Genomic DNA, 15,646 nt, shown 5'->3' with positions numbered 1-15,646 from the left:
TTTCTTCTTTCTCCTATTTTTCAAACATACGTAGTGCAGTTAATATAAACATCTTAGGCCTTTATAATGCCTTCTGGTATACAGGCTCTGCCTTTACCAAGTACTTTAATCATAATAAAGTATTTACTCCATACTGACTATTTTATTAGACATAAATATCTCAAGAACCACACAATGTTTGCTGGTGCTCCTATTAAAGTTTTACAATCTGTCAACTTGATGCTCTAGCATTTATGTTTTTGAATTCACCATGTTAGTATATATTGCAGGGGCCTAGCACACCATGTTCATTCAGTTAGTGCTACTCTCTGCCTTCTGATCCTAAAGCCATTCATATCAAACATTAAGTAATTTTGCTTCAGCATCATAGTGGCTCTGGCACTGTAACATTTTGTGTAATATGAACTGCATGACTTGTCTTGTTTCAGGCAATATTTCACATTAGCACACCATATCTACATAGCTATTTTGTTACACAGGTAGTTATAACGAAAAACCAACTACGTGTAACAAGTGCACAATCGAGATACTCTAAGAGAGAGATAAACTACATAATAATTTGACAATTACATAAACAATGTAATTACAAGGGGTCAGAGGTCTAGTCTCAATAGTGCAGTCACCCTATTGGAGCAGTCGGCTACGAAATAAGTCACTGTACAATAAATCAGGAAAATTCTGGTGTAGAAAATTTTCGTCTAAATTTTAAAATTCAATGTAATATATTTTCGTTGCTAGCATAATTGATGTAAAATTTTTGATGGAATAACTATACATTGATATTAGTTCAAAAGTAAATACTTTTTTTTTACAATTAGAATCTACTAAAACAAACTATATAACCACAACGAATAAAATACAACTACGGGGAAAGGAGAACAACAAAGAAAGAACAACTAGCTACACGGAAAGGGGAAAGTCATCATCATCACCACCTTGCAGAGCCCAATACCTTAAAATCATTTAAGCATTATTCGTCCATGTAAGCAAACATAAATAAATAAATTAGAAAATTGTTGAAGTAAATACCTTCTGGCCACTTTAGGTGAAATTCTACAATGGGTGGTGGTACCAGGGGCGGATACAGGAGCTGGCAAGGGGAAGGACACAAACGTAGCCTAAGTTGTAACTGGTTGGGGAGAATTGGACTCTTTTGTTAGTTTCTGTATTTTTGAAGCAGCAAATAATCACTTCTTAGTAGTGTCTCACTGTTGAGTTTGGCCTTTGCAGATGGTTGTAAAGTCTTAAAAGCTGTCTAAAAGGCTATTAATGTGTTAAAAAGCAGCAATAAGATAATTATTGTTAGATGCACTTACTGTAGTAGGCACGAAGGTGTTGGGTGACAATTTCACAATTATTTTGACTGATTCGCTTTGATTTTCATGAGTTATAATTTGATCTTTGCCTGGCATAAAGTTTAGTATTACTCAAAAGTAGTAGCTCTAGCTACTCCACAAGGAGGGTGGGGGTGGCATTTGCCCCAAATGCCCCATCCTGGTTTCGCCATTGGATATGATCAGCAATAGAATGAAGAACCGACAAAGCAAAAGGCTAAACAAAGTGATTTGTCATCATGTCTAGACAATGTCTAGCAGACTGATATGACACTACCCAAAACCTGAGCCCAAGTTGATGATACAACAATCTTTGTAGTGAGATACTTGCCGTAGTGAAGTGGTAACTATCTAGTGTCATTGGTCTGACTTGTGAAAGGTAGCTTGTAATTTGTTCAGTGAATAACGAAAATAATTTTCATTGATACAGCCAATCAATACAATTGTTAGAGTTATTGTGTATCTTCATAAGCTTATAGCTACTACATTGTTAGGTGTTATAGCAGCTCTTTTGGTGCCAGTCTAGCAGACTGACACAACATTGACCAAAACCTGAGCCCAAGTTGATGATACGACACTCCTTGTAGTGAGATGTTTGCTGTAGTGGAGTAATAAAAGTGTTATGGCCTGACTTGTGGAAGGTATCTTGTAATTTGTGTAGTGAATAATGATATTTAATTTAATTTTTATTGATACAATCAATCACAAGGATACAATCAATCACAAACCAATTTTATGGCAAATTCTCTAGATTTACAGTATGGGAATCTTCCATTGAAAATGAAACCCACAATCGAAAGTTGAAAATGGATATGAAAAAGAAGGGGTACTCTCAGAAGATAATCTATCAACAGGGATCATAGAAACAAATGGACACCACATTTTAATCTAACTTTAGACATGACAACCCTTGCATGCATTATTTTGTATGCCCATGGAGTAGATGCTTCAACACTCCCTGAACCATTTAATGTAATTTTTATATAAGTAATTTAAGTATTGACAGTAATTTTTTTTCTTTTAATGGCTGTTAGCCCAGAGTTGGCAGGCCTTCAGTACTGTATCCCAATTCCAATGATTGCAATTACTGTATGCAGTACTTTAAAGTCATAATCAAAACCAAAATCATTGAAACAGGCAGTGATGTGCGATACACATCAATATACCCTGTATCCAAGTATCATAATACTCTAGCTGGATCACGATACCAATTATTATGCTCATGTATTGATTTTTTGATTGTTCAATCACAGAAATGTGACTTTTTGTGCAATTTTACGGCATAGTTCAGTTGTTTACCAGTTTTCTATACTCTAATCACTCTATTATATGCTTGCTATATAACAGCACACTTGAGTACCCGGTAATATATGTGACCGGATTTGCGAAAAGGTACCTTTTCCACACATTTTACATGCCAGCAAACAAAATGATGTAACAATTGACCCTGTACACTGATTAACTTGCTCTTAGTATCAAAACACAGCCAAATACTGTAGCTACACTCATGGAAAATTTCAGCAAATTATATGACATGATCAAAAAGTTATGAAGCTTCAATGTTCAACAAATGGGTCAAATTTTGTGTGTGAAAAAGGTACCTTTTTGCAAATCCGGTCACATATGATGAAATCCATTGCCCACCCACACATTTGATCAACTTTAATATGAACGTCTTCTGTATTTTGCACTATAACCATGTAGCTGGGTTGTTATGACTTTCCTGAACTCAGTTTCTTATAATATTTATAACAATGTAATGGACATGAATAGAGTATTAGTTGCTATATTGCCAATAGCAGCCCACACGTTTAATAGCATTTAAGAAACATTTAGAAAAACATACTGTATTGTATATCGTATTGTATTGGTGACTGCACAGTTGTTTCATACAGATGTACTCTTTCAGATGTATTGCACATCACTAGAAACAGGTCATCAACACCTGTTAGCTATACTAGTTGATATATACTTCCTATTGTAGTCATATACAACATGTCAATAGTAGCTATAGTCATCCTTTAATGATTTACATTATCAGGTTGTCCATATTGTAGGGAACCATCTTTGATGAGAATCAACTTCATTATGAGATCGAAGACTTGATACTTACAGCAAAAGTCTTGCCAAAAATTATATAACAAATATTACACACTCTACCTTCAAATGTTCATCAAGATTACTGAGTTCCTTATACATGTAGATTCTACAACTGATTGTGGGTTTTGGCTATGAAAATTATAATATTTCTAAATCACTACAGTAACATACAACTCTTTGTGTGTTGTAGTATTGATGAACCCATTTAAGGTAAGTAACAAAGTGATCAAAGTCTCACAGGAGTGTTGTCTAAGCACAAACCAACATACACCTGAGACATAATATTTCTAGCTTGAAAAAACTTCAAAGCACATATCATTAATAGAGTTTTGCAAGATGGGGTAGCATAACAAAACAGCACCAAACATAAATGCTGGAAAACAAGGAAGATGCCAAAACAAATGCTGATTATGCATTGTAAAGTTCTAAAATAACCTTTTGACTACACTAATACAGAGTAAACTTCCTTACTCAAATATCTGATCATTTTACAAACCATCTGTACACAATAACATTATCTAATAAGCCATGGTTGACAACATAACTACAAGCAGTCTTGCTATACAGATTGTTGTAATACACCGTATGAGCAGTAATTTTGGTGTGGAATTAATATTGGTTCAATATTTCTATACATAACTATAACACCATAGCAATATGTGACCCAGTCTGGGAAAACCGGTCTTATCGCCTATTTAAAGTATCGAGAAATGCCGGTTTTAAGTATTTAGTGTGTTGTAGCTTGCCAATGGTTGAAGCTATGTGTACCAAAATTTCACTAGCTTTATACCAATTCCTTAGCTTCCACAGCATTCACTGTGTAAGTACTAAGTTTCCCACCATTTTAGATGGGTTGACTGTATCAGGCGAGCTGCAAAAGGGGTGGGAGGCCGAGGGCCTGGAAGGCGGGCAAGATGGTGTTCAAAAATTGAAAAGGAAGGCGTAGGGATGAATTTTGGGCCATTTATGTCTCAAAATAGGCTAAAATGAAAGGAAATTCACAGCAGAGGTACTTATTCAACACCACAGAGCTGTACAGCCACATACAGTCATCCCCAGGCTGACCAGTGCTCCATTAAGGCCCCACACTGCACGTACAGATCGCCACTGGGAACCGGAAAAGTAGCCAGCAAAACCAGACCACTCAAGTCTAAATGATTTTGATTGTGGAATTAGATAGTTTATTCATGTAGCTTTGTATCCTGGGTGAAAAATTGAATCTGTTGAGATGGGCGATAAGACCGGATTTGCAAAAAAAGGGGTCTTATAGCTTTTCCGATTGCATGTACTTGGCAACCTATAAACTGATTTGTAAATATGGTACCAGCTAGAAATTTAGTCATACTGTACCGCAAACATACCACTATTGCTGTGTGTAATTTTACGGTGACATAGTAAAAAGATGAGGAGTTACATATGATTAGTCAAATTGGAAAGACTATAAGACACTTTTCACAGATCTAGTCACATATTTGTCATGTACACAACCACATACATAGAAGGCCACATGCACACAGTACATACACACACACACACACAAAACAGACACTACACATACACATCTTGTTGCTCAGAAAATCTCTGGTCATGAAGCTTAATTATTCACAATAAGGTACGTACATCTTCCTTCGTTCATCATGTAAGTGCTTCACAAAATCCCTCCATCTTCTTTTGGATTCCTCCTTCTTTCGTAGACTACCAATAAAAGACAATCCTCTTTGTAACTATCAATGTCTCTCCTCCAGCAGTAAAGCAGACAACATCGGAGAATTGAACATCTTCTCCACCATCATTCATTTGCAATTGATGGTTTCCCTTTCAGAACAAAAACATTTACAACACTGCCAATAAGCTAAATGGTTTGGAAAAATACATACGCAGACATGTTACAGATTTTGGCAATTGAATTCATCGCTTTGGTGATTAAATTCGTCACTTTGGCAAATCAATTTGGTGGGGTCTATTCTACGGAACGGAACGCTTTCTCAAATTGAAGCCTGCAGCTTACCATTGCTGAAACTGCCCTTACAAGTTATCGACAGGCCTTATTAAACATACCCTCAAGAAAGATAGAAACAATTAAAGGACTGATTGTGGGTTCTTGTTAATTGTCAATAGCAACAAAATATTAATTGTGGGATTAGCTGTCTCAGTGATAGTTCTACACCAAGCAGTACTCTTCAATTCATTTATTACATGACCGAGGCAAATTTGTTACTGTAATATACAGTAGCTGATTGAATGTCAGTTAATTGTTTCTGCTGATATTGACAAGCTATTAAGATATTTAGAAGAGAAGGCCAATCAATTTCATCAGTTTCACACAATCACAGTAAAATGTTCACAAAGAAATTATCTTCCAGAAACCAGAAAGATACTGGTGACAGGAAAAGGCTAGTTGATCACCTATGTGGCTGAGTGAGTGAGGTATCAGATCGTCACTGTGAAGATTAATGAGATGCATGGGTTCATCAAATTTATTGCAATGGACTAGAATTTTAATTGCGAGCTGAAATTATCTCTCTGTAAAAGGAAAAGCTTACAGAGTCTTTAACTGCAAAATTCTAGCCTTACGTATATATGTAATTATAATTATGTACTAATCATAAAGTATTTATTAATTATAAGCATACTTGAGTTTGATGATCTTATTGGTGTTTATAGTACTATAGATGAATAAAAAATTGTAAATTTTAAAATAGGAATAGGGATTGCTGACAAAAGCCACAAAACAAGAAGGGATCGCTGGGGTGGTAATGTAAACCACAGATCCCTATTTTGGCTCTCTGTCATAAATCTTTACTTTCATGCTCTGTCATTTTGAAGTGAGTCAAAATAGGAATTTGTGGTTTACATTACCACCGACAGAGAGTCAAAATAGGGATCTGTGATTTACATTACCACCCCAGCGATCCCTTCTTGTTTTGTGGCTTTTTTCAGCGATCCTTATTCCTATTGTAAAATTTACAATTTTTTATTCATCTAGTTTGTGTACTTTTTATAATGGATTATGAAGAAGACTGTTGTGAATATTGTAATTTTGCATTCTGCACAGTAACACCGTCAACACTTCAGTACACACATGAAACTGATCAAATTGCAATGTGCATACAGACTGAGAGTCTCCTAATATGAGCTACAATTTACATTACCGGTACCTTTAATTCAGTGCAAGGATTGTTGTTATACACTTGACTGCATTATACATCAGGGTGAACTCCCTTCAGACTGGAAAAGGGCATATGAAACACCAGTATACAAGAAAGGCCCGCGTACTAATCCATCGAACTATAGACCTATAGACTAGTATTTGCTGTAAGTTGTTGGTGGAACACATTATCTCCTCAGCAATATCTTCTCACGCTATTGACTACAATATGATATGTAGAAATTAACATGGATTTCTTTGATTGATAATGAAGACTGTGGCGAATAGTGTAATTTTGCATTCTGCATAGTAACAGCATCAACGTTTCAGTACAAACATGAAACTGATCTAATTGCAATGTGCATACAGATTGAGAGTCTCCCAATATGAGCTACAATTTACATTACTGGTGCCTTAAATAACTGTCAAATTCAGTGCAAAGATTGTTGTTATACACTTGACTGCATTATTAGAGTATTTACATGAGTGCTCTATTAGAGTATTTAATCTGGATAACCCGCCCACGTACATTAATCATGGAGCGGAAAATCCACCTTGCAACAAAGTCATCAGCACAGATTAAGCTTCCTGGCCTATGCTGAGTTTAATACAGACAGATTCTATTAGCCACAAGCAGCGCACACCATAAAACCCAACTCTGAGCACAATTTTGTATGGCTTCTCAAGCATAATGGTGTTTTGGCAAGAAACGGCCCAGTTTGGACTGTTTCCATCCGAAAACGAAATCAAAAATAGGTCATGGACACGCACAATAACCCATTCAGAAAGCCTTGCTACTTTTTATGCTGGGATTCTCCTTGTAAACTTCGCTATGCCTGTGAAAGAATAATAATAATATTATGAATAACTAGACATATTAAAAATTTAAAATAAGAAATAGGGATCACTGAAAAAAGCCACAAAACAAGAAGGGATCGCTGGGGTGGTAATGTAAACCACAAATCCCTATTTTGACTCTTTATACTCAAATGGAGCATTTATAGATAATCAAAATAGGGATTTATGGTTTACATTACCACCCCAGCGATCCCTTCTTGTTTTGTGGCTTTTTTCAGTGATCCCTATTTCTTATTTTAAATTTTTAATATGTCTAGTTTGTGTACTTTTTTCCAAATCCATTTATGGATTATAAGTTAATTGGCACATTATAGTGTAGCCTAAGCTAACAGAGATTCCTCAGTTTAAAAGGTTAACTCATTAACTAGATATCTTAATGCAATATTAATTTTGTAATCTGATAAAGACTGTATTTTCATTCTGATTTGTACATGCACAAAATAATAAGGTAGGATATATTAATTCCTAGTAGGCACCGGCCGATTATGCCGGCATAATTTAAAGCATAATAGGTGACCAAAAGCATCAAGCATAATGCCAGCATAATAGGGACGATGTTTGAAAAATTAATTAATGTGCAATACGCGCATCTGAAAGAAAGCAAATATTCACTGCCAATGGTATTATTAGTGCATTTTATAATCGAAAACATGTTTAAACCGTTTCTTTGTTGGTCATTCTCACTTTGCAGAAATAAGATCGAGATACTCTAATAGAGCAGTCAGGAAAGGCTGATATACTCTAATAAAACAGTCACTTCTAGAGCATAATCTTGATTTTGAAAGCATAATTTTGAGCATAATAGGCTAAATTTTTGAGCAATGCTCAAAAGCATAATAGGTAAAATTTCGGGCATAATAGGCCGGTGCCTAATTCCTAGTCTACTCAGTGTTTCAGCCACACTTTGTGCCATTGTTGAAAACACACTGCTATACAAGCTAGCTACCTGACAGAAGAATTACTGATTGTGCACCTATCAAACAGGAGACAGTGTTGATGACAGCACAGGAGACTTGAAGAAGAACAAGATGTCTTAGGTGTTTATTCTAACAGATGGAAAAGAATGAAACTCTATGATACAAGTTATAAGAATGGTAACTGTTAGTGTTATAATTCCTTGTAGAGTCCATTTTTTAAAAAAAAGAGAAGAACGATGCATACATCAAGCATGTGCATTATAAGTGTAGAGTTGTATAGCAGAATAGGTAGTGAAGAGATAGCTATACATTGTAGCTATAGTGCTATTATTGTAGTGATGACACTTACAACACCTTTGTATAAATGTACGAGTTGCACGTATGAACATGCAAAGCTACATGCAGCAGCAACCGTGTGAGTTGGTGTTAATCAAGCTAAATAGGAGGAGATGGCTAGGCTTGGGCGAAGTCTTCCTATGCCGGTGTCTGCATGTACAAATCACAATGTCACTATACTAGTGGCCAGTGGCGTAGCCAGTCTTACATGATTACCAGGGATTTGGCAGTCATACCCATGCAGGACTACTTTAAACTGGCTTATTGAGTTCCAATTGTCAGGACTTAGACTGGGCTCTAGCCCTGGAAAGTCTAGGTGTAGCCTGCTAGCAGCAGTGTGTCATAAAGTGGAACACCATAGGTATGGTCAGCAAATTTAAGTCTGGTTAGCATGTGTTCATAAATGGTTGCAACTGTCAATGTCACTAGCTGATCGGAGAATGTGCTAGAGTAAGTACACAGTAGCTAGTTACAGTGATATAAGCACAGTAGCACACAATCCTCCCATATAAGACTGTCAGGCTTCACACCCTTAAGTTGTTTATGACATGGATACCATATGGGAGGGTTGTTGATGATATGTGGTTAGGCCACAAAATATTTTTAAATGGTAGGGGTGTAATAAACACCCCACCCAACCTTTTCTGTGTGTGAAAAGCAGCCATAATATCAGCGCTACCATGCATTCTTCCCCCTATAATGGACAAACAAAGCACTCACTATGATGGCTAGGAAGAGAATAAACTGGATGTCTTGCATGCGCACTTGAACGGCTTCTCATAGCAAACATGGGAAGCTTACTAGAGACCCTATTATGGCGATGTTGTAAGGTAAAATAGTGCTGCACAACTTCAATCTGCCATCTATTAACGTTATCAAGACTCACGGTAGTGAGTCGCGCGGCCAAGAAACTACAAAGCGCACGCCCAATTAAAAGACGCGCGGCCACTACTGTTAGTTATTTACGTGTAGGGCCGGTTTCGCAATACTAGTCCTAGATTACGCAACATCTCTCGATAGATTTGTATTGCGTTACGTGCTAAAAAAATCCTTAGGAGTCATCATCATAGTTTTCTTGCGACCTCGCTAAAATAAAAAAGTAACCATCGCAAAATAAAAAATAGGCGTATTTCACTTTATTTCTCTACCTTATGTTACAACTACTGTCACGTTATACCAGTCAACATAGTCGTGTTTATATAGTCCATCTAGCACTGACATTATCCAATCCTGGTTTGCCTGTCACGGAAATATCGGTCCGGGTAAAATCACCGATTTTGGATACCAAAACTGGTCCGGCCGGACCAAATTTGGTTGACCAAGTTTAGTCCGGCCGGACCAGTTTTGGCATCCAAAATTGGTCCGGCCTGACTAAAATTGGTCCGGCCCAAACTTTGTTGGCCACATGCACCCCCTGACCGCTTGGACCAATTTTGGTTGGTCCGCGGTGTACCCGGCATTGTGTGGACAGGTCGGTCCGTGCTAAGTATATTGTGATGGATCACTGCAGCCGACTTAGCCTGGAAACTATATAAATGAGTAGCGTAGTTTAATTTCCCGAGTTCTGTGATTTACGGAAAATGCATATAGTAGCTAGCTAGAAACTAAATTCCATAATCTACACAGTTAAAAATAAAGAGTAACCACCACTCTGAAGAGTTCCCAGTGTAGGGAGGATTTAACACCCCATGGAGAGTAACCAACACTCTGAAGAGAATAGCTACCCATTACTCTGAAGAGTAAGTGACACCACCTTCAGAGCATGTGTTACTCCCCGGTCACTCCTTTAGAGTAATGGTTACTGTCCAGGGGTGTTAAATCCTACCTACACTGGGAACTCCTTGAGAGCTGTGGTTACTCTTCATTTTAACAGTGTATATATGCAGCGATGAACACAGTCGCAAAATTAATGCTGTTTTAATTTAAAGCAGTGTGGTATGATAAAAGTCCTGTATTCTTCTTCTCCATGTCAACAGCTAGCTGGGAAGTAGAGGTTTTCTTCCGGCATACATCAACTCAAATGCATGGTTAATGCTGGATTCATGCATGGTGGTCAATGTTGCATACAAAAACACAGGTAACAAAATATTCTTCCCAAGTACGTTTTTATATGTTCAACCATGTTTGAATGTGAAAACCTTTTCTTGTAGTATTGATATAAATTACCAATTAAATTTTTTTTTTAAATGTTCAATAAACTTCACAAGCATCATCAGCTCTGCAGTGTTTGGTTGAATCTTTCATCCAGGCTGTTTGTGTTGATTATGACAAACAACTATAGCAACATGATGGAAATCACCAGCCTATGCTGGATCACTTATATTTGAGGATGGTAGACAATATATAAAATCTACCACTAAAACATGTCTTATCTTCAACTTATGCATAATTATATAGTTCAGAATTTAATTTGTTAATTCTGACCCTTGGTCAGTTTTTTATTAATCTGGGAATACCCATGCATGCATGCACGCATTGTCATAAACAGATACACATATTATTTCAGGGACTGATCCAGAGGGGTGGATGAGGTGGCTAGCCACCCACCATGCATGGCCTTGCAGCCACTCAGACATGCATTATTTAATAATGAATATTACTGATCATGAACACTCTTTTGTTATATCAATATGAACTAAATCCCTACATTGCATCAGATTCCAATGCTAGCTGGCTATAACCTTACAGTAGATGGTAGCAGTATACATGAATTTATCTATGATCATGGGCAGTATATTAACTATTACCAGGCAGAGAACTTCTTGAAGGAAGATATGGGGTCTGCTTTAGGATTGAGTCGATTTTACTTTTATGTCTGCAACAACTCACCCTAAGGCTGTGGAATAATGCGACAGCATGCCTCAAAATTTTAAGTTGGCTAAGTAGTAAAAAACATACTGAGAATATTATAGCTATAACCTTTATAAGGTGACGTTTCTTCCTGTGGGGCATGTCATTAGTAGGAGATGATAGTCCACATTTAGTTATTAGTTATTCAATGGAGTAAACCTAAACTATCATCTCCTACATATAATCACATATGACAGAGAGGAATGTGCAGTATGTGCACAGGTGTTACATAGCAGGTGTATTACAATTTGTTTTAACCACTGGTGTTAACTCATGATCAGCCGGTATACTGGGATTACAAAATACATTAGGCCAGGAAACTTGATTACTAGTTTCTCATCCACAAAAATTCAGATTTCCATGCAGGCGGGAGGTCATTTTTCATTATTCATTAGTAAAGAAAATACTCCAAATCAGGCAAGTCTGTTATAAAGGTTAACTATAAAACCTTTTAAGAACTATTACTTACTTATTAGCTACCACCGTTTCTGAGGTGCAAGTGACATTTGCTGTGCTGTAAAATGATAACCAGCCTTCCTAACATCAAAATACGTGTGCACGTGATTGATAACAGCAATAATGAAATTAGAGGTGGTGGGGTAAAAAGGGATGTGGGCGGAGATGAGAATCAATTAATCAAGTTTGCCCGGCCTTATTATGTTCACAAGGGCATGTTACTAGCTATGTGCTACAAGCTAGATGATAATACTTCAGCCCTTCTTCCCTGATGTAACTACTAAGACATTCAAGACTCTCATCTTAAAATCTGGGGCAACCACCCACCTTGGTTTATTTCTGGATCAGTGCTTGCATCTCCTACTGGTATATGTGCACAGGTGAAAATTAGTAAAATTTTAAAAGTTGGTTAAGTAGTGAAAAGCATACAGGGAATATTATATAGCTATAATTTTAAAGGAAATGTTTATACCAGTATATAGGGACATGTCATCAGTAGAAGATGATAGTTCACATTTAGTTATTTAATGGAGCTAACCTAAGCTATCATCTCCTACAAATCACATACAAAAGAGGAATGTGCAGTATGTACACATGCAGGTGTTACAGATGTATTGTTCTAACCATTAGTGTTAACTCGTGATCAGACATTATATGCAGTGTTGGGCAAGTTACTTTGTAAAAGTAACTAGTTACATATTACATATTACTTGCAAATGAACTATTTAGTTACAGTTACATATTACCCATAAAATAAAGTAACTATAATAATATTACATATTATATTACTTTGTGTCCATAGCCTTAAGCTGTCACGTATGAAACTACCACTTTATCACGTGACATGATTGCGTTGTTGGACAATGTGCAAATCTTGGTTGTAAGTAAGAAGCTGGTGAATAAGCTTCATTCAGTAGGCTTCGTTACTTCGTTGTGGCTAGGCATTACTCAGATGATAACTAACGAGATTAGTAACTTTGTTACTTGTAGTAATAATATTACGTAATATTAGACTCGTTACAGTAACTATATTACTTAGGTAACGCCTTACATTTCTAAGTAAAGTAATTCGAGTTATATTACCCGTTTTTATAACGTATTTCGTTATATTACTTAGTTACCACAAAAGTAATAATATTACGTAAAGCGTTACTTATGTTATGTAACGCGTTACTCCCAACACTGATTATATGTGCATAAGAGCACAGTACACATGCTACTGTGCATGCACTTCACTGTACAAGCCAAACAATAACAGCGTCAGCTTTTCCTGATGTATATATAAATATTAAGACATTTAGGACTCTCAACTTAAAATCTGGGCTAGGCTGGGTAGCCACCTACCTTCATTTATTTCTGGATCAATGCCTGGTGATGAATGTTATAGGTGACTGCTCTATTAGAGTATCTCGATCTTAAGCACCTCCAATACGGCTAGCTGATCCCGCGTGCATGTAATGATCCGTGCCCTTGTTGGATAACCTTTTAAGCACAAATCCATGCAGTGATAATGCCTGCAATGCTCATTATTCGAGATTGATAAATGAGAATAGCTATAGCTAAGTCGGCTACAGTGTTCCGTCACAAACAACTTATAGCTATGCATGCATCATTGGCTGCATGCGTTAGTGGTCCACCCGGACCCATTTTGGTCGACCAATATTGGTCCGAGTGGTCAGGAGTGCATGTGGCCAACTAGGTTTGGGCCGGACCAATTTTGGTCAGGTTGGACCAATTTCGGATGCTAAAGATGGTCCGGGCGGACTAAATTTGGTCGACTGAAAATGGTCCGGCCGGGCCGATTTTTGCCCCGGACCAAAATTTTCGTTACATGCCTATACGCGTATTTTCTTCAATCAAACCTCTAATCCCTACAATAACTTTTAAAGGCACGACGTGGACACAAACTCTAATGCCTGATAAACAAGTTGTGACAACGTGCTGAACCGTAAGTTCCCTAGGGATGGCGTTTTAAGCAGAAATCTTTTAAATTCCATTTAGTGCCACACCCCAATCGAGCGTTTATAAATCGCCAGTTGTCTTATGGTGTGAAGAACAAAATCACTAGCGAAGGTGCTTTAAGCATACTCTTCAATTCTCTATTTACATGTAATTTTTAATAGATTAACCACAAAGGCCTGAATACAAAAGGTAACAAGCCTTTAGGGGTTACCACCTCTATGTAGTGTTTACCATGTAGCTTGTGCTGTGGCTTTCATTAAGTATTATGCACACACAAATAGTGCAACAAAATTTTGTAATGGATTGCTCGAATGTGGTTGGTGGTGTTGTGGCTCGAATGTGATTCGTGGTTTGCCAGTGACCATGTATGAGTTGGGGTTGTTCCACACAACTTACACAATATTCAAATTTCATGATGGCCATGAAAATTTCTTGCCATATGGTAAACATACAACAATGTATAACAACGTTAATCAACATCACATCAAGACTTGACTAAAAATAGTTCCAAAAATAGTGATGATTTCTTGTATGTCAGCATGACGATACTGAGACCTGTAAAAGAATAAGCAGGCACTGAAGTTAACCTTAAATTAAACACTCATGCAACTGACCTGGAACATTGTTCGCAACACCAAAAACACTTGTTTCGATATCTGATGACATAATCCAGCAGGCACTGAATTAAAAGAAAATGTATAAAAATCAATATGCCGGGCTGTATCAATAATAGCATGGATAATCAAAATGAACAAAAATTATATCCCAGGCTAAGTGAATGAATAACATAACTGTTGGGTAAGCATGTCAAACCTGAACATTAGGACATTAGTCAAACAAAAGTACGCTATCACAACTTGGTCATAATACAATGTTTGTACCACTGGACTTCACACTGGTTGCCCAAAAATTGTGCTATTCCAGGACAACAGCATAATTATGAAACAAATAGTTACTACAACACAGAAGGCTTACTGTTGTACCGTCTACACTGATATACCATAATTTAAAAACATAACAGGTAGCTAGGCATTAAATACAATACACTTAACATCTGGGTACTAGGAAAAAATCACTAACATCACAACATGTAAACTGACCTAGAAATTAACACTCTTGATGCCACTACAGTCTACACTGGATATTTGTTTGAACCCATCAACACTATACCCGATACATCTGAGTAGACTGACCTGCAAATTCACATCACTAGTATACAGTGATAATTGATAACTACAAAAACAACAATTGCAATAATACAATTCTTCTGTACGTCAACTGACCTGAAATTCATGACACTCGATACCGAGACCTGTAAAAGAATAAGCAGGCACTGAAGTCAACCTTAAATTAAACACACATGCAAACTGACCTGGAACATCGGTCGCAACACCAAAGACACCTGTTTCGATATCTGACGAAGCAATCCAGCAGGCACTGAATTAAAAAGAGAATGTGCAAAAAATCAATATGCCAGGCTGTACCAATAAAGGATGGATAATCAAAATGAACTAAAAAATATATATATCCCATATGCAGGTTAAGTGAGTAACATAACTGTTGGGTAAGCATGTAAACCAGAACATTAGGTCATTAGTCAAACAAAAGTAGGCTATCACAAACTGGTCACTGATAATTGATAACTACAAAAAGAACAATTGCAATAATACAATTCCTCTGAACGT

At 36.9% G+C, this 15,646-nt stretch overlaps 1 long non-coding RNA gene across 7 annotated transcripts in view; it reads right to left on the bottom strand.

Annotated features, from left to right (window-relative positions):
* LOC136247423 (uncharacterized) overlaps positions 1-15,646 on the bottom strand; it is a 137,948-nt gene that overhangs the window by 121,258 nt on the left and 1,044 nt on the right. For 3 of the 7 annotated variants that reach the window (XR_010697520.1, XR_010697525.1, XR_010697526.1), the window contains 3 exons: positions 15,062-15,398; positions 14,576-14,640; positions 14,322-14,516 (listed from right to left, as the gene is read on the bottom strand). This is a non-coding gene — a long non-coding RNA (uncharacterized lncRNA). Of the gene's footprint in view, positions 1-14,321; positions 14,517-14,575; positions 14,641-15,061; positions 15,605-15,646 lie in introns of those variants that run through there. The other 4 variants (XR_010697524.1, XR_010697522.1, XR_010697521.1 and 1 more) reach the window with 4 other exon arrangements.

The sequence above is a fragment of the Dysidea avara genome, chromosome 2, assembly GCF_963678975.1.
Source record: "Dysidea avara chromosome 2, odDysAvar1.4, whole genome shotgun sequence".
NCBI lineage: Eukaryota > Metazoa > Porifera > Demospongiae > Dictyoceratida > Dysideidae > Dysidea > Dysidea avara.
The sequence above is the reverse complement of the archived record's forward strand: the minus strand, read 5'-3'. Positions and strand labels throughout refer to the sequence as shown.